The 19,485-nt window shown below is 46.8% G+C and overlaps 1 pseudogene; it reads left to right on the top strand.

The window, feature by feature from the left end:
• Positions 1 to 15,071: 15,071 nt before the first annotated feature.
• Positions 15,072 to 19,115, top strand: LOC149524015 (uncharacterized; annotated as a pseudogene).
• Positions 19,116 to 19,485: the final 370 nt, after the last annotated feature.

Here is a 19,485-nt window from a genome sequence, read left to right as displayed (position 1 = left end):
TGTTTCAGAGAAACAGGGATATGTCTGAGTTCCACAGAAACATGAAGGAAGTTCAGGTTTAATCTGGATGTTAGAAAAGTCACATGACATTGGGCTTGTTTTCATCTGCTGGGAATTTACTTCCCATGAAGTTTGCCCAGCTGCTCCCCTTTCTCTCCTTCCTGCTCCCCTACACCCTCTGTGAAACTGCAGCAAAGATTCATATAAATAAGAGGAAATTCTTAGGTTCTCTTTACATTGAGAAATAAGTGGACTGGAACATTTGATGCCAGAAACAAAGCCAACTTGCTCTCCTAGGGTCATCAGCGATGTATAAGAGCATTGTGCTACTGATCTTGCTCACACCTTAGAAGGATAATTTATTTATTACATGCCTTCTGGTGGGATTTATTAGTTTTACTTTTCTTTGCTATGTTCTTAATCCTTTTTACTGCATTTTTGTCCCAGTCCAGGCACAGACTAATTAAAAAAAAGCAACTCTGCGCCCATTAAACATAGCTGACCTGATGCATCATTCCAGTGCAGGCTGTCAGAAAGAGAACAGGACAAATATGACACTCCGCAAATCAGCCATGCTGCATGGTGAGTTAGATTGTGCACAGCCCTGAGAGACAGGTATTGCATGCATCACTCCAGGCATAGCCATGTGTGTCTCACAGGCAGCCCGTCTAAGCATAATTCCTCCAGTGCTTCCCTCTTACCCTAGAAGGGTCATCTGCTACCATCTTTTACAGTGCACCTGCTGGATGGAAGTACTGTTCTATCCAGTGGCACTGAGCCCACTTACAGAGGGAATAGTAAGCTGGCTCTGCAGCATTAGCTAGTAGCTAGCTGGCTTTTAACTCATGTGGTAGAGTCTTATGCTCTGAACTTCAGAGGCTCCCAGGTTCAATTCTGCATACAGACAAGTAGGCTGTGTCTACACTGGGCCACTTATTCTGGAAAAGCAGCCGCTTTTCCAGAATAACTTGCTAGCTGTCTACACTGGCCTCTTGCTTTTCCGGAAAAGCAATGACGATCTACTGTAAAATTGTCAGTGTTTTTCCAGAAAAACTATGCTGCTCCCGTTTGGGCAAAAGTCCTTTTCTGGAAAAACTATTCCGGAAAAAAGCCAGTGTAGACAGCACAGTAGTCTTTTCTGCAAAAAAGCCCCGATCGTGAAAATGACGATCGGGGCTTTTTTCTGGAAAAGCATGTCTACATTGGCCACGGACGCTTTTCCAGAAAAAGTGCTTTTCCGGAAAAGCATCCTGCCAATGTAGACGCGCTTTTTCCGGAAATACTTATAACGGAAAACTGTTCCGTTTTAAGCATTTCCGGAAAAGGGTGCCAGTGTAGACGTAGCCCCCGGGTTTGCCAGCATTATAAGGCTATATCTACACTGCAGGCATTTTGGAATAAGCTATTCTGGAATAGTTATTCTGAAATGGTTTATTTCAAAACAGCACATCTACACTACAGGGAAGCCTCAAAATTAGTCTGAGGCAGGCTTCCCTAATGCAGATGTGCTATCTTGATTTATAGCCCCAGGAGGAATAACTTAAGATGGCCCTGGTGAAGGCCAGAAATAGCAGAAATGGAAGGTCTACACACACCTTATTTTGAAATAGCTATTTCAGAATAGGTGTTATTCTTCATAGAATGAGGTTTACAGAAGTAGGAATAAGCCGACTGTTATTTCGAAATTATTTCAAAATTACAGAATTGCTGTGTAGACGCTCACATAGTTATTTCAGGGTAATGGTAGTTATTTCTGAAATAACTTTGCTGTGTAGACATACCCTAAGTGAGGGACATGCTGGGATTTCAACTGAGCTGGCTCTGAAGCTAGGGGTACTATGTAACTCACACACCTTTGCATGGGATGCACTGTCCCATTTAGTGGCACTGAGACCACTTACAGAGAGAATAATGAGTCTGCTCTACAGCCTTTATTAATAGCCAGCTGACTTTTGGCTCATGCACTAAGCTCCAGAGATCCCAGGTTTTGATTCCACTTGCAGATGACTGGGGTCTGTTGGCATTACACAGCATAATCAGCTGTTCTTGTCCATCCTTTGGTAGCTCAGCTGGTAGAGAAAAGGACTGTAATGGATACTAAGCAAGTAATCCTTAGATGACTGGTTCGATTCTGGTTTGAAGGAACAATTCTTTGTTTCAAACAAACAAAAGGAAAGGTTTTTTTCGCTTAGCACACATTCAACCTGTGGAACTCCTTGCCAAAGGATGCGGTGAAGGCTAGAACTTTAGCAGGGTTTAAAAAAGAGCTAGATAGATTAATGGAGGTTAGATCTCAAGTTGTGGTGGGAGAGGTCCAGGTTGGATATTAGGAAAAACTATTTCACTAGGAGGGTGATGAAGCACTGGAATGGGTTACCTAGGGAAGCAGTGGAGTCTCCATCCCTAGAGGTGTTTGTCTCGGCTTGACAAAGCCCTGGCCGGGTTGATTTAGTTGGGATTGGTCCTGCCTAGAGCAGGGGGCTGGACTTGATGACCTTCTGAGGTCTCTTCCAGTTCTATGATTCTATGAATGGCTATTAGCCAGAATGGGTAGGAATGGTGTCCCTAGCCTCAGTTTGTCTGGAGGTGGGAGCCAGGAGAGGGATCACATGAGGATTACCTGTTGGGCATCTGGTATTGGCCACTGGTGACTGACAGGGTATTGAGCTAGATGGACCTTTGGCCTGACCCAGTATGACCATTTTTATGTACTTATGTCCAGGGAGCTCTGATGGCTGATGGACAGTGAGGAGTCCCACCATGGCTCTGTGCAGCCCCCACACCAAGCATTGCCATTTCATGACTCTCTGATATTCTTTAGTCACTAACTCACTGTGTAAGAAGCTCCTGTTCTCCTGGCGCCTGAGACCTTGGCAGGCCCCATAAAGCCAAATGGGAGGTGAAGTGTCTTACTCCACTGTGCAGCTACATAAGAGCTGTCCACAGTCTTGCCCTCTACAAGTGATTGTTTCCCCCTCAGGTACTGTCCCTCTACAGGCAGGCTAATATGAAGTACATTAGATCAGCAAAACACTGGCTGTCAATGAGTCTTTCACTGAAAAGACAGCCTGGCCCACTGGACTGAGCATAGGACTAACATCTGGGATTTCATGTCATCGCTGCCATTAGTGTAGCCTTAAGCAAGGCATTTATATTGCTGCAGTAGTGGATGATTTTTCCCAACAGCTCAAGTGATTTCAGAGCACAAGTTGAAGTCAAAGTTAATAGTATTTGTGCCCCTAAATTACTGAGGCACTTTTGGAAACCCTACCCCAAATTCTCAATCTTAGTTCCATGTCATATAACTAGAATAATGTTAGGGTTGCCAGGTGTCTGGTATTCACCCGGACAGGTATTTTCGCCTCCTATCCATTAAAAAAATGCAGAGAATACCAGACAACTGAGATGTTCTGCAAGGCTGCCGGCACAAAATGACTGTCAAAGACCAAGAGGATGCAATGCTCCTATTCTTATCCCTGAACTCACTCTTAAAGGGGACATGCTGTTTTAATGCTGTTTTATTTTTATTTTTTTGGCTTAATAAGTCTTGGAGTCTTTTTTTTTTTTTGCTCAACAATTGTGGTTCCCCTCCCCCGCTTTTTTTTCCTTCAACAGAATTTTTCCCAGTGTTTTTTTTTTGGGGGGGGGGGGAGTGTTCGATATTTTTGTTTCAACCATCTGGCAACCCTACCACTGATAACAGTTTCTGACCTTTTTCTCAGGCTCCCTAGCTATTTAATGGGCATGGAACTTAACTGCCTCATTGGGCTGTGTAGAGAGGTTGTTTGTGAATGTTTGTACAAAGCTTTTGAACAGGTAAAGCAGTCTGTAAATGTGATTAGATGTATACTTAAAGTGTTAAGTACAGCCTACGCCATGTTATTACCAGTATGCATTAATATACTGATCAAAGAACAGCTTGTGAAACTTACTCTTACTAGCAGTTGCTCATACAAGTAGTCCATTGAAATTCAGTAAGAGCAAAAGGTTTCATCTGGGCCTAAATTTGAAGGTGTGTGTGTGTGTATGTGTGTGTGTGTATATATATATATATATATATATATATATATATATATATATATATATATAAACATTTTAGATACGCCATAATTAGGAGGTAAAAGACAGTGCCCAATTTTTAAAAAAATGTTGGCAATAACAAGAAAAAACAATAGTAAAATACAGGTGCTTTTTATGTTTTTACATTAAGAACAAAATTAAAAACGGGAAGGCTGGATCAAGAAGTCAAAATTTAGGCATGAGTTCAGCAAAAAACATCATACAAATAAATCAATAATCTCTGTCACACATTTCAATAAATGTGCCAAAACAAAATCTTAGCTGTGCTCCTCAAAATATAGTATTTCTTAAACAAAACTCGCTCTAGCACCATTGGACTTGAATTACAAAATGAAAACAGTTTGTATACACTGATATTTTTTTCTCCTCAGGAAACTTTTGTTAATTTGTTAAAATATATCCCATATGTTTGAAAACACAAGATGCAATAAAGCAGCCCAGACCTTCAACTGGGGCTATATCTAGACTATCGGCTTCTTTCAGAAGAAGCTTTTTTCAGAAGAGATCTTCTGAAAATACTTCTGAAAAAGCGCGTCCACACTGCAAAAGTGCATCAAAAAAGCAATCTGCTTTTTCAAAAGAGAGCATCCAGACTGAATGGATGCTCTCTCACATGTAAGCTGTGATTGATTACTATGGATGGAATGGCCACCGGGCACCTATGCTTTTTCCTCTTTCCTCTTCTTCCAAAAGAACTGCCTCTTCCCCGTCCACACGCTCTTTCTCAAAAAGGCTTCTTCCTCATAGAATGAGGATTACCAATGTCAGAAAAACCCCTCTGTTCTCTTGATTTTCTTGCGGAAGAACACAATTGCAGTGTGGACATGAGTGAAGTTTTTTCAGAAAAATGGCTGTTTTTCCAACAAAACTCTGTAGTGTAGACGTATGTAGCTACATGCAAGTCCATACAGCTATGTTATGTAAGTCACAAAACTGAGTGTCCTTTAATGTGGCTAAATGCTTCAGAGTAATACCAATGCCTTTGTGGGTAAGATTTCTAATATAGGTCTGACAATTTACATTTCCTGTCAGATTCATTTCCCCCACACAGTAGCTAAAGATGAGTAAGAGATACCAGAGAGACAAAAGTGAGAAATTTTTAAGGATTTATTTTTTCGCTTCACAAGCAGACAAGTCATTCTTTGACTACTAGATCTAAGACAAGGGTGGGCAAGAGGCTGCCAGTGGGCCAGATGCGGCCCGCCAAGCCATCAGATCTGGCCCGGGCCCGCCTGGTCGGAATCCTTAGGCAAATAGCAGCTCACACTTTAAACAGCAGGCAGCTCTTCTCTCTGGACTGCTGGGGCGAAGGAGAGATGCTTTGCACGCTGCCCTCCCTCACCTCAGCAAAATCTCTCCCTGATTGGGGAGAGAAAAAGCTCCCATTGGCCAGTTTCCAGTCAATAACTGGCTGAGAAATTTTGCTGGGGACAGAGGCAGTGTGTGATGCCTCTCTCCATTCCACCTTTCCTATGCCCGGAGTGGAGCTGCATGGAGCAGCCAGCAGCCTCGGACTCCAGTAGACAGTCTGCCTCAGGCTTCTGCAGGGATGCTGGCTGTGAGCACCACCCAGTCAGAGCCTGCCTCTTCCCCCCTCCCCCAACCGTTCCCCTAGGCCAGAATCCTCTCCTAAACCTTTACCCCCTCCCGGACCCTGCACCCAAGCCCCTACCCCAGACCACAACCCCCTTCTTCACCCAAACTCCCTCTCAGACTCTGCACCCCCCTCAATGGAAGCATGGCCCTTGATCACCTGCCAAAATCTTGGATTGGCCCCCTATTAAAAATTATTTCCTACCCCTGATCTAAGGTCTTTATCTTCTTCCCAATAGATTCTGGTTTCCAGTTTTTGAACATTACACCTAGAGCTTTATTTCACATAATTCTTGATTCTTTCTGATACAATGAAAATGTTGGAAGTCAAGCCAATGAAATCTGAAGAAATTCAGAACAAATGAAAATACTGTGGGTGAAAATGGAAGAAATGAAGCAAAATAAACAGGCCTTCTCTTTTTATTATCTTGTTTACTGTACAATAAACAAAATAAGAGTGCTAGACCAAGCTTGCTGTCAGTGGAGGGACACGGGTGTCCTTAGCTGCCCACAGCTGAAAGAAATCTTAACAGACTATGTGAAATTCAACTATTTGCTCAGTCTAATAGAATTCATGTGAATAGCTTGGTTCAGGAAAGAGGAGAAGCATCTAAGGGCAAATTATGCCTCTCACGATGCATTTGACTCGGCTATGGTTCAGCATTGCAAGTTAGAGCAATATTAGGTCTGGTGTGCACTGTACATTTACACCAGTATAGCTTCATCCTCAGGAATATGAAAAATCCACACTTTTGAGAGATTTAACTATATCAACCTAGCCCTTAGGGCTAGGTCAATGGAAGAATTCCTCTCAGGGAAATGTATTTCCTGTGCTGGTAGAAGAATCTCTCCTATTGCCATGGGTAGTATCTACATTGAAGTAGTGCAACAGTGCAGTGAAGTTTCAGTAACATTTTAAGTGTAGACAAGCTCTTAGTGGCTGCTCTTGACCTTCCACCAGTTGTGAATTGGCCTACTATAGTCATGCTATGTCCCATCTTTTCCTGCTTTCAACCTGGATATCTCCCCTACTACTTTCAGTTTCAAAGAGGAGGCAGCAGACAGCAAAAGAGCCAGATGCTGCATTCCGCGATCTGAGAGCGCTCCTACACTGTGGAAATTCTCAGCTGACTGGTAAAGGCCAAAATCTACCATTTTTCATAGCCTGAGAGGTGCAATGTGGAGACAACAAGGGTGCGTCTAGACTACATGGCTCCGTCGACAGAGCCATGTAAGTAGTTTACTTGACATAGTAAATGAAGCGGGGATTTAAATCAGTATAGCTTGATCCCCACTTCATTAAAATAAAAACAAGGTTTACCAGAGCAATCAACAAAGGCTTCCCTTGTCGACCGCGCCATGTCTAGACTGCCGCGCTGTGCTGGATCAGCTGATTGTCGGCACAGTGCGGTGGCCATTTTTATTTTAATGAAGCGGGGATTATTTAAATCCCAGCTTCATTGACTATGTTGAGTAAGCTACTTTACAGGGCTCCGTCCATGTAGTTTAGATGCACCCCAAGAGGGAAGAAAGTGGGCCAGTATCTTAGTTTTACATCAGCCTGGTCCTTTTTTTTTTTTTTTTTTTTTTTTTTTAAGCTAAGGTTGTGTCAACCTTTGCAACGTTTGGATCGTGAAGGGGAAAATTTTAACACCTCATTTTCAAATTGAAATGTGAACCTCTGAAGGGAACCCTCCCCACAGTACACACAGCCATCTCCATTCAACTCCTCTGCTCATGCACCTTTCAAATTTCTTCCCTTCAAGGAGGCTTAGGGTTTGGGGTTGCAAGGAAGAGTATGGCAGGGATGAAAGGTCTTCTCAGATGAGGGATATTTGATGCTGAGGCATGGAAACTGTATCAGCACTGTGATTTTCTATGCATGGTCTGACGTTTGCAAATGCACCAAACCACAAGCCCAAGGCTCACGTTGCAGAGACTAACGTCCCAAACTTGATAGTTACAGAGATTGATGGAAATCATTGGCACAGCTTTGGTCTGCATCCATATGTGTTTCCCACAAACCCAACACCTTAAAACAAAACTCAGTCAAACCCCTGTGTTTATGTTGAAATCGAACACAACTGTTAATTCCACAGGACTTTGAAGCAAAACCATAAATCATCCCAGGTTCACCACTAATTTTGCTCTCTTTAACTTGAAAGCCTTATGTACTTTAGAGAATCTTACAAGGTATGCAATCTGCATAACAAAAGCCAAAGCCTAAGTGCTCACACGCCATGATAATGTTAATCCTGACTATGAATGTAGCTAGGCAGAAAGACTGGACACAAGTTTGGGTGTATTTTGCAACTTCACAAACTAATCTATCTATATATTGGGCATTCCACCATAAACTTTGTATGTCTACACTACAAAGTTAATTCGAACTAACAGTCGTTAGTTCGAATTAACTTTGATAGGGGCTACACATGCAAGCCGCTAGTTCGAACTTAATTCGAACTAGGTAAACCTCATTCTACGAGGACTAACGCCTAGTTCAAATTAACTAGTTCGAATTAAGGGCTGTGTAGCCACTTAATTCGAACTAGTGGGAGGCTAGCCCTCCCCAGCTTTTCCTGGTAGCCACGCTGGGCACCACCAGGGAAACTCTTCTGCCCCCCTGCCAGCCCCGGAGCCCTTAAAGGGGCACGGGCTGGCTACGGTGCCCGTGCCAGGTGCAAGCCTGCCAGCACCCAGGCAGCAGACCCTGCACCTGGCACGGTTCGAGCTAGCCACCCGCTGCCACCCAACCCTCCGCCTCTTCCTGGGACCAGGCTGGCGGCTCCCGGGAGCCTGCCCAGGTTCGCAAGAGGCGGGCGCCCGCCTGGTCTAGTGCAGACATCGTGGACCTCATCCACTAGGCACAGGAAAGTGGCCGTCTAGGGCAGAATAGCTGCCAGCGTGGCCACCCAGGAGCAGGTTTGCATGAAAATCAAGGTGGTCCAATGAGACCCCCGACCCTGAGCCTTGAGCTTAGAATGGCCATACTGGGTTAGACCAAAGGTCCATCTAGCCCAGTAGCCTGTCTGCCGACAGCGGCCAACCCTAGGGACCCTGGAGGGGATGGACCGAAGACAGTGACCAAGCCATTTGTCTCGTGCCATCCCTCTCCAGCCTTCCACAAACTTTGGGCAGGGACACCACTCCTACCCCCTGGCTAATACCACTCCGTGGACCCAATCTCCATGACTTTATCTCACTTCTCTTTAAACTCTGTTCTAGTTCTAGCCTTCACAGCCTCCTGCAGCAAGGAGTTCCACAGGTTGACTCTTTGCTTTGTGAAGAACAACTTTCTGTTACTAGTTTGAAGCCTGATACCCATTCCTTTCCTTTGGTGTCCTACAGTCCTTCTATTATGGGAACTAATGAAGAACTTTTCTTTATGCACCCTCTCCACACCACTCATGCTTTTATAGACCTCTATCATATCCCCCCTCAGTCTCCTCTTTTCTAAGCTGAGAAGTCCCAGTCTCTTTAGCCTCTCTTCATATATACCTGTTCCAAACCCCTGATCATTTTAGTTGCCCTCCCCTCTCCCACCCTCTCTCTTCCCCTCTCCCACCTCCTTTTCCCAGTCTCCCCGAGTTTTGTTCAATAAAGAGTTTCTATTTTTGAACACACATGTCCTTTATTTTGTACATCAGGAAGGGGGGCTAGGGAGGGATAAGTGGAAGGAGTTGAGGGAGGAATGGGGTACGAGCCCCCAATGGGGAGGACTGGGCTGACTCTGCGGGCTCCTCGGGGTGGAAACTCTCCTGAAGCCCTTTGATTGACCCCCCCTTCGGATGGCAGCCTGCGGCAAGTGCAGCGGGGCTGATGGCCGAGTGCTGTGATGTGCCGAGTGTGGGCACTCAGGGCACTCCAAGCCAGGACTGCTTTGCAAGCGGGGAACCCCTGAGAACTGTCTGTCTGGGGTGAGGGTCGGGTCCCTTTAAGCACAGCCCTCGGCTAGCCTGAGGCAGCAGCTCCACACTCTAAATCCTAATCTGATGCCCTGCCAGCACTGCTTCCGGCCATCCTTAACCTCGGTTCAGGGTCCACTCAATGTGGACATGGTAGTTCGAATTAGCAAAACGCTAATTCGAACTAGTTTTTAAGTCTAGATGTGCTAATTCGAATTAGCTTAGTTTGAATTAACTAATTCGAACTAAGTTAGTTCGAATTAGTGCTGTAGTGTAGACATATCCCATGATAGCTTTTACTAGCATAAATGAGGTGGAAGGGCATCTGTTTTATGTCTTTGAAATCATCCTTAATTAGAGTTTTTCAGATATCTTCTGCCCCTTGTGTGAAAAAGTACCACAAGTATGAATAGATGATCGTTATTGAAGCCAGCCACTGCTTGAAGATGCTCTCACATTTCAAATAGCAAGGAGTCCTGTGGCACTTTCTAGACTTACAGATTTTCTTGGGCATACAGTTTCATGAGTAAAAACCATGTCATCAGATGCATGGAGTATAACTCACATAGGTAGGGATCCGTACATGAAGTTGATGAATTTCCACTTCATATAGCCATTCTTCGCTTGCAGTAGTGTCCCAGGGGACATGCTTTCACTACCTGCCAGGGAAGCAAGGAAAAAATTATGAACAGCTGCTGTGTACCTTGAAAATATTGCTATGTGTTGTGTTAAACCTCATGGAATCTAACAGCCCCTTCCAACCCATTTAGGAAAAATAGGAACCATTCAGCTCTTTTATGAAATTAGATAGCTAAACTGATGGCTTCCCCACCCAGAACACAGGCACATGCCATCACACAGAAAAAGCCACATGCAGAGCATATGTGGCAGAGGGGTTTTGTTGCTATTGTTTTAGCAGTGGTGTTTATGAGGGAGAAGGTAGCACGGCAGCACCAGGCATAGCCACAGAGGGGTAATAGCCAGAGAAAGCTAACAGACAATTTTGGGAACTAGACAGGTGTTTGGAGCTGTTAGCAGTGAAACTGTTTACTGCTGTTTGAGTCCAGATGTGCTCTGGAAAACAGGACTTGGCACATTCTTTGTAAATCAACAGGACTGCATCAGAGAAACAACTGACTCCAGCATCAATTCTCCTCCCAGTAGAAACAACCATCAGAACCCCGATGGTTGCTTAGGTTCTATAAGTACTTTAGTGGCCTTCATAATAAAGACCAAATTATGCCCTGCCCAGTGAGGCTGAGCAAATCCAGACACAACTTCCTACAGAGATCCAGATAACCAAAGCAGGATTTCAGACTTTGCTTATCTTCTGAACATGACCACTGTAGTGTCTGTCCTGGGTAACGAGAGCTCCTGTATACTGCATATGAGCTAGCCAGCTACCCTCTGTCCATTCCCCAGGGTTAATGGTAAAGAGGATGGTGCATTACCTCTTTTGAATATCAAGGAGAGATTCTGCCCTCTTCAGTGCACAGGGGGAAGCCAACTTCTTGTGGCTAAAGTTCATCTCAGCACCAGAGGGCAAAATGTAGGCTAAGGAATGTACCAAGCTACAGTGACATTTTATTTCCATTTTCTTATAGGCTTGAAGGTAGTGAATGAAGATAAGACATGAGGGGAAAGTACGAGAGACAACCCCGTAAGACAAAAGAAATCAGAATGAAAAAGGAGAAATGCTTCTTAGAAATCGAAAACAACAGCAAACACACAACGGAGTGTTCATCAGGACTCTTCACAACTCCTCAGATGGAAATATGGGAGGAGGTTCTGACTTTAACAAAGGACATTGTAAAGAGGCAAGCCATATATTAGAGTCTCTGCTGATTTGTACTACACAGCGGGGCTGACAGCCACCATGGACCTGGGACAAGGTGGGAGAGGGATCCGACTCCACACCCCTGGATAGGGCAGAGTGGAGGGCAGAGAGGTTGGAGCCTAGGGTAGTTAGCCCTACCTCCCCCCCCCCCACCTCTAAAGCAGTTCAAAGGGCCCAGGGCTCTGGCTGTCATCGTGGCGAAAATAGCAGCAGCAGTGTCCATGGGCTCTGGGACCTTTTGAAATGCCAGGCCCTAGTGCAATTTCTGCCTTTACCCACTCCCTCCATTGACAGGGCTGGTGCTAGACAAGCTACTCCCTTAGGCCGTGTCCAGACTCAGGGGTTTTTTCGGGAAAAGTAGCCTTTTCCCGAAAAAACTTCCCCTGCGTCCAGACTCAAGCCGCGTTCTTTCGAAATTATTTTGAAAGAACGCGGCTTTTCTTTCGATGGCGGTAAACCTCAATTTACGAGGAAGAACGCCTTCTTTCGAAAGTTCCTCTTTCGAAAGAAGGCGTTCTTCAATGTAAAGAGGCCGTCTTCGAAAGAGAGCATCCAGACTCGCTGGGTGCTCTCTTTCGAAAAAGCGGATTTCTCTTTCGAAAGATCCGCCTGCAGTCTAGACGCGATCTTTTGAAAGAGGCTCTTTCGAAAGATGCTTTCGAAAGAGCCTCTTTCGAAAGAAGCCTGCAGTCTAGACATAGCCTTATTGTAGCTCAGTAGTGCTGAATATACATAAATCCTGTGGCTGCCGAAGGCCTATAATGTAGTGTAAATGTTTGGTTTCTTTTGCTAGGAAGAAGACAAGGTGGGCATGGTAACATCTTTTACTGGACCAACTTCTGTTGATGAAAGAAACAAGTTTTCAAAAGACGTTCATCTACCTGACTCTCTAAGGGTATGTCTACACTACCCTCCTAATTCGAAATAGGAGGGTAATGTAGTCATACCGCAATTGCAAATGAAGCCCGGGATTTAAATTTCCCGGGCTTCCTTTGCATGAAGCCGGCCGGCGCCATTTTTAAATGCCGGCAGTTCGAACCCCGTGCCGCGCGGCTACACGTGGCACGGAGTAGCTAGTTCGGATTAGCTAGTTCGGTTACCCGCGCGGCACGGGGTTCGAACTGACGGCATTTAAAAATGGCGCCGGCCGGCTTCATGCAATTGCGGTATGACTACATTACCCTCCTGTTTCGAATTAGGAGGGTAGTGTAGACATACCCTAAGGTCCTCCAACAAACACAGATTTCTACTTAAAAGTAATCTATTCAGTGATGTGTACCTCTGCTTATAAAAAAGATTTCTCTAAATTCTGAATATGCCTTCCTTAAACATTCAGGATTTATTAGACAACACAAGCCAGAACACCTCTGTGGTTGAGCCCAGACTGGTTCGACTTCACAAAGTGTTTCTTTGCTTTCTTTCCCCAAACCAAAACATTTAGTTTAACTAAAATTAACCTGTTTTGACTGAGCAATACAAAGAAATGGCTGACAAAATGTGGAAAAAATCTGTCCAAAGTTGGCTTTAACGTTACTGATCAAAGTACTGTAAATATTGCTTAAGCTTGTGTGATCATTCTTGCTGACTTCTGAGGTAGGCCTCACAGAGGTTTGACTCCTAAATTACTAACAGAGCTCCCACAAGACTGGTGACTGGTGGAAAAGCAAACTGGACGTACCATATATAGGCCCTCAGCCAACAATACCCGGAATAAATGAAAATACTACTTTAAGTGGAAAATCACACAATAAATATGTCTAATATTCATCCATTGCATATGGTTCCTTATTAGAAACAAAAATAAAGGAAAGATATATGTAGGGTAGTATGTAGGAAATTATAAATAAACACATATAAAAAATATTTGGTTGCCATTGTGTGAGATTACTATTAATAATTAATTATAATTATATTATATTATATTATATTATATTATATTATATTATATTATATTATATTATATTCACTATAAAAATATCCTAGTCTTCTTCAATCAGAAGCTTTTAGCATCTCTTGTGCTATTTTATGGATGTTCATTTGTGTTGGCCTCTAATCATGTATGCTTATATGCATATAACATCATTTTTATTGTGCTTTGATCAACATTATACCAGTAACTAACTGAAGACCCTAACAGGAGCTACAATATAGGTGAAGGTTCCAGGACTAAATTTAATGTGGTGTTACTGAGAGATTGTGTACATAATTAACTTTGCTTCTCAGAATAAAAATGCTGTATACCAGTTGTCACCGACTGGGATCTACCTGTAGATCTTGGACCATCTGACAGGTGATCCTGACTGGTTTGTCTGGGAAAATATCAAGCACTGGCACTTCAACTGCCTCTCTATCTACTATCATGCTGCTCCTGCCCTCTGTCTTGGAGCTGCTCCCCCCAGGAGCCTCCTGTTTGCTCTGCAAGGTGTCGGAGGGAGAAGAGGGGTATTGATGACAGGTGTAACCGGGTGGCCTGTTAGGGGTCCTGGGGTACTCTCTGGTTCGTGGTTCACTACCCCGACCCTTCCCTGCCCCCCGGCTTCTATTTCGCCGTTCCCACGGTCAACTCCCGACAATCCTTCCCTTGCGTCCCCGCCGATCCCACCAGAGGCTTCCTTTTGCGACCAGTCCGCTGCGCCGCTGCTCCGGATCACTGGCTGGTCCGTCGACGCCGCTACCGTGGTGCTCCCCGTCGGCTCCCTCCTTGCCGCACCGGCTGCCCTCGTCAGTCGCCTTCCCTCCGTGTCCTCTCCTGGCAGTGTCCCCAGCTGGTCCCTCGGTCGGTCCTGTGGAGGAGGCTGAGAACAGAATCTCCCCTGCTCTCCGCTCGCCTCCTGCCTTCCTGCCTCTCTCTCCCCTCTTTTAAACTCTCCGCCCGGCGTTCCTCCGGCCCCCGCCCTTCCTGGGACCGCCCCCGGCTTCCCGGGTCCTAAAACCCGCCCATTAGCCTCCGGGCTGAAGTGCGCGTGCACGCCAGCCGTGCCGGCTTCCTCCGACCCTGCTGCCTGCCCTGCCGCACGGTGCCGGCCTCCTGGCGCCAGCTGACACTCCTCGCGGGGCGCGGGGCTGAGGATCCCGCATCCGCCAGTGCGGGGGTGAGTCCCCCTGTCACACCCCTCCCCCGGGGTCTCTTTCGCCTCCTCCTTGCCTCCTCCCTCTCGGCAGACCTCGATAAAAAGTCCACATTTGTATGTTCTCATCCTGCCCGATGTACTATTTTAAACGAATACTGCTGTAAAAATAAATACCATCTCATTATACAAGGATTAGCCTCTTTCATATTATGCATCCATGTTAGCGGTGCATGGTCTGTCACTAGCAGGAACGGGTTTCCTAATAGGTAGTATCTCAATGATTCTACCGCCCACCTAATGGCCAAGGCTTCCTTCTCTATTGTGGAGTAGCGTTGCTCTCTTGGCAATAGTTTGCAGCTAAGGTATAAGATAGGCCTATCGGTCCCTCCGTGCTCCTGGATTCAGGCCGGCCCTTGACCCAACACATACTTGGAGGGTTGTTGTTACTTCTTTTACTGCTTGCAAAGTATTTTATTTTTTGTTTTAGACTGGTCTGTGCATTTCATAATTTTAATTTCTCACTTATGCTTAAAATTAAGTAGTGAGTAGTGAGTGAGTAGTGAGTTCTAAAATGCCTAACTTGCCATGGCTGGAGTAAATATCCCTGTGGTAATTGTGCTCCTGGAAATGCCTGGCATGTCCCTCCAGCCCTGAGAAAGGCAGAGCAGGGGGTCTCCACATGATGTCCTTGCCTGCAGACACCAGTCCTGCAGCTCCCAGTGATTAGTAATGGGGAACCATTGCCAGTAGAAGCTGTGGGCTCAGTGCCTGTCAATAAGGGGCAGCATGTGGTGCCATGGAGCTATTGCCAGCTGCTCTCAGGAGTGATACAAGGCCAGGGCAAGAGTAAGCCTGCCTTAACTACACTGCTCCACCACTTGGAAGCCGTCTCAATCAAACAGTGCTCAGCCAGAGCCTGCATCCTGATCCCCTGTCCCAGCTCGGAATCTCCTCCTGCATCCAACCTCCTGCCCTAGATGTGAGTCCCTGAAACCCCTCCTGGACCCCAAACCCCAACCCTCGGCTAAGACCAGAGCCCTACCCACACTCCATCACCCTTGGCCCAAGACCAAAGCCTGCAACTCAACCCCCTATTCCAGCCTGGTGAAAGTGAGTGAGGATGGGGAGGAAGAGGGATGGAGTGAGCAGGTTGAGGCCTCGGAGAAGGGGTGGAGCAGGGGTAGGGCCTCAAAGGAGGAGCGGGAAGGAAATGGGGCAAGGGTATTTGGGTCTGAAGTAGATCTTATGTAGCACTTCGATCAGGGCCAGCCTGAGCCATTCGTGTGCCCCAGGCCCCGGGAGTGCGGCGCCACCCTTAGGAGTGTGGTGCATGAGCAGCCCCGCCCTCGCCTGGTCTGGCAGCACCACACAGCGTCCCTACAATGGGGCTGGCTCTGACTTCAATTGAAAAAGTGATCTTGCTGTTGAAAAGGTTGGAGACCACTGCTTTACACTGTTTTCTTCAGTAGTTGTGTGGTGGATCTCAGGGAAGGTGGATCTCTTCAGCCCTGGAAGGCCGTCTGCCTAGGAGAAGGAACTCTGATGTAAAACCTCGGCCCGAGGACTTTGCTGTCACCGTCCCAGCTTGCTAGGCCATGGCAGCTGAACCCCGGGTTTAAAGGGTGGAGCCAGTTCTGCGCACACTGCACTCAACTTGAAAGCTCCTTTGCACAGGCAAGAAGGAAATACTCACGTCTACTCTCCCCAGTCTCACTAAGTCCTGTAGCGATGGGAAAGGGGCGAACTCGGCAGGTGTAAGATGACACTGGCAGCCGCAGTCTCAATCCTGCATGCAGGCGGCTCAGGCGCTAGTGGTCTTCTGATGATGACCTGGAGATGACATCATCACTCGGCAGCACCCTGAGCGACCAAGCAGCCTTTTTTAGGGACAGCACTGCTTGCTCCACATGGAGAGGGGCCTAGAAAAGGTAGCCTAAACAAAGCTCGTCTCCTTCTCCCCCAGTTGGCTTACCACGGTCAACAGGCATCTCCATATGCGGTCGAACTATATCAAAGAATCAATGGCGCATCCCACTCGCCTTAAAAGGTGGGAAAGGACTTAAACTCGCATGCTGGAACATCAGAACCATGTTAGACTCAGCCGACAGCACTCGACCTGAGCGACGATCCACTTTAATTGCACACGAACTCACTAGGCTGGATGTTGACATCGTTGCACTCAGCGAAATCTGCTTTTCAGAGGAAGGCAGTCTAAGACAGCATGGCGCAGGTTACACCCTCTACTGGTCAGGCAAACCAGCAACAGAGAGACGCCTTTCAGGTGTCGGCTTCATGATCAGGGAGTCCATTGCTATCAAGCTTGCAAGCCTGCCAACCGGCCACTCTGACCGCATCATCTCAATACGTCTACCACTTCGTGACCAGCAACACGCCACACTGTTTAGTGTGTATGCTCCAACTCTCCAGGCAGACCCCGCTGACAAAGACAAGTTTTATTCTGACCTACGCAGCCTTCTGCAGGCTGTTCCAGCTGATGACAAGATTGTCATCCTGGGCAACTTCAACGCCAGAGTGGGCAGAGACTCGGAAACCTGGAAAGGCGTACTTGGAAGGCATGGTGTGGGCAGCTGCAATGATAATGGACGCTTGTTACTTGAACTCTGCGCGAAACAGCAGCTTTCCATTACCAACACTATCTTCCAACAGAAAGACAGTCTGAAGACAACCTGGATGCATCCTCGGTCAAAACACTGGCATCTCATAGACTACATCCTAGTGCGCCAGTGTGATCTAAAAGATGTCTTTCACACCAGGGTAATGCCCAGTGCCAAGTGTCACACAGACCACCGCCTTGTCCGCTGCAAACTCAGCTTTCACTTTGAGCCCAAACCAAGGAAAAGTGGTGCCCCGAGGAAGAAGCTCAAAGTCTGCAGCCTTCAGTCTGCCGTGGTCAAGGCGGCTTTCCAGGAGAGCCTACGATCCAGGACTAGAGGAACTGAGCTGCCTAGCAGACTCACCTCTGGCTCCAGAAGTGCTGTGGGATCGTATCAAAACCGTTGTTCTGCAAACATCTGAAGATATCCTAGGATTCTCCACAAAGAAGAACAGGGATTGGTTCGATGAGAACAACTTAGAAGTCCAAGAGCTGCTGTCAAAGAAGAGGTCAGCACATCAGGCCACCTGGTGCAACCATCCTGCCTGCACAAAAAAGCAGCCTTCCACCTGGAATGCAGCACTTTCCAGCGCAAGCTTCGAGAGATTCAGAACGAGTGGTGGACCAACCTTGCAGTAGGAACTCAGCTTTGCGCTGATACTGGCGACTACAGGGGATTCTACGAAGCTCTAAAAGTGGTATATGGCCCCTTGTACCAAATCCTGAGCCCCTTACGGAGTGCAGACGGGAAAGAACTGCTCACCGAAAAGGACTCTATCTTGAACTGCTGGTCTGAGCTCTTCTACACCCTCTTCAATGCTAACCGCTCAGTCCAAGAACCAGTGATTGACCACATCCCACAACAACCAGTGAAAACTGAACTGGATGCGGCACCAACATTACAAGAGACTGAGGAAGCCAGCTGAAGAGTGGTAAAGCTGCAGGAGTTGATGGCATCCCTCCTGAGGTATGGAAGAACGGAGGCCCAGCACTGTACACCAAACTCCATGAATTCTTCGTCTGCTGCTGGGAGCAGGGTAAACTCCCTCATGACCTCAAGGATGCAGTCATCATCACCCTGTACAAGAACAAAGGGGAGAAGTCAGACTGTTCCAATTATCGCGGCATAACACTTCTGTCAATCGCCAGCAAAATCCTCGCAAGAGTTCTGCTGAATAGACTGGTACCTGCGATAGCAGAAGATCACCTCCCAGAGACACAGTGTGGCTTCAGAGCCAACCGGGGAACCACATGTGTTTGTCCTGAGGCAGATTCAGGAGAAGTGCCAGGAGCAAAACAAAGCGTTGTATGTCACCTTTGTGGACCTGACAAAAGCGTTTGACACCGTGAGCAGGCAGGGACTTTGGAAAATCCTGGAAAAACTAGGCTGCCCATTGAAGTTCCTCACCATGATCATCCAGCTTCATGAAGACCAGCTTGGACAAGTCAGACATAGCAGCAACCTCTCGTAGCCTTTCCCTATTGCAAATGGCGTGAAACAGGGCTGTGTTCTTTCTCCCACACTGTTCACCATTTTGTTCAGCATGATGCTCCAGCAGGTCACAGAGGACCTCGACGACGCTGATGACGTATACATCCGTTTTTGTCTCGACGGGAGCGTGTTCAACCTGAGGCGTTTGCAGGCCCACACAAAGACCATGGAGAAACTGATCAGGGAGCTGCTGTTTGCTGACGATGCCGCCCGTCTTGCTCACACAGAGGCAGCTATGCAGTGAATTACGTCTTGTTTCGCAAAAACTGCTCAGATCTTCGGTCTTGAAGTCAGCCTGAAGAAGACTGAAGTTCTTCATCAGCCCGCACCCCACGAGGAGCACCATCCACCAAGCATCTTCATTGAACAAACAGAACTGAAAGTTGTCCACCAGTTCAGCTACTTGGGGTGCGTGATCTCGTCTGACGCCAAGATCGACAAAGAAGTTGATAACAGTCTGGCCAAGGCAAACAGTGCATTCGGCAGACTATACAAACGTGTCTGGAACAACAGCAACCTCAAAAGAGACACGAAGCTCAGCGTCTACAAAGCTGTTGTGCTGACCACGCTCTTGTATGGCACTGAGTCCTGGGTCACATACCGTCGTCACCTGAGTCTCCTCGAGCGTTTCCATCAGCGCTGCCTCCGCACAATCCTCAATATTCATTGGAGTGACTTTGTCACCAACACTGAAGTCCTCGAGTTAGCGGAGGTCACCAGCATCGAGGCCATGGTCCTCAAGATACAGCTTCGCTGGGCAGGGCACATCGCCAGGATGGAGAACCACCGCCTACCCAAGATCATGCTGTATGGGGAACTGTCCTCTGGCTTCCGCGACGTAGGGGCACCACAAAAGTGGTACAAAGACTCCCTGAAGAAGTCCCTCGCTGCTT

Source organism: Pelodiscus sinensis, chromosome 8 (genome assembly GCF_052426305.1).
Source record: "Pelodiscus sinensis isolate ZL-2025 chromosome 8, ASM5242630v1, whole genome shotgun sequence".
Taxonomy (NCBI): Eukaryota; Metazoa; Chordata; order Testudines; family Trionychidae; genus Pelodiscus; species Pelodiscus sinensis.
This window is presented reverse-complemented; position numbering and strand designations above follow the sequence as displayed.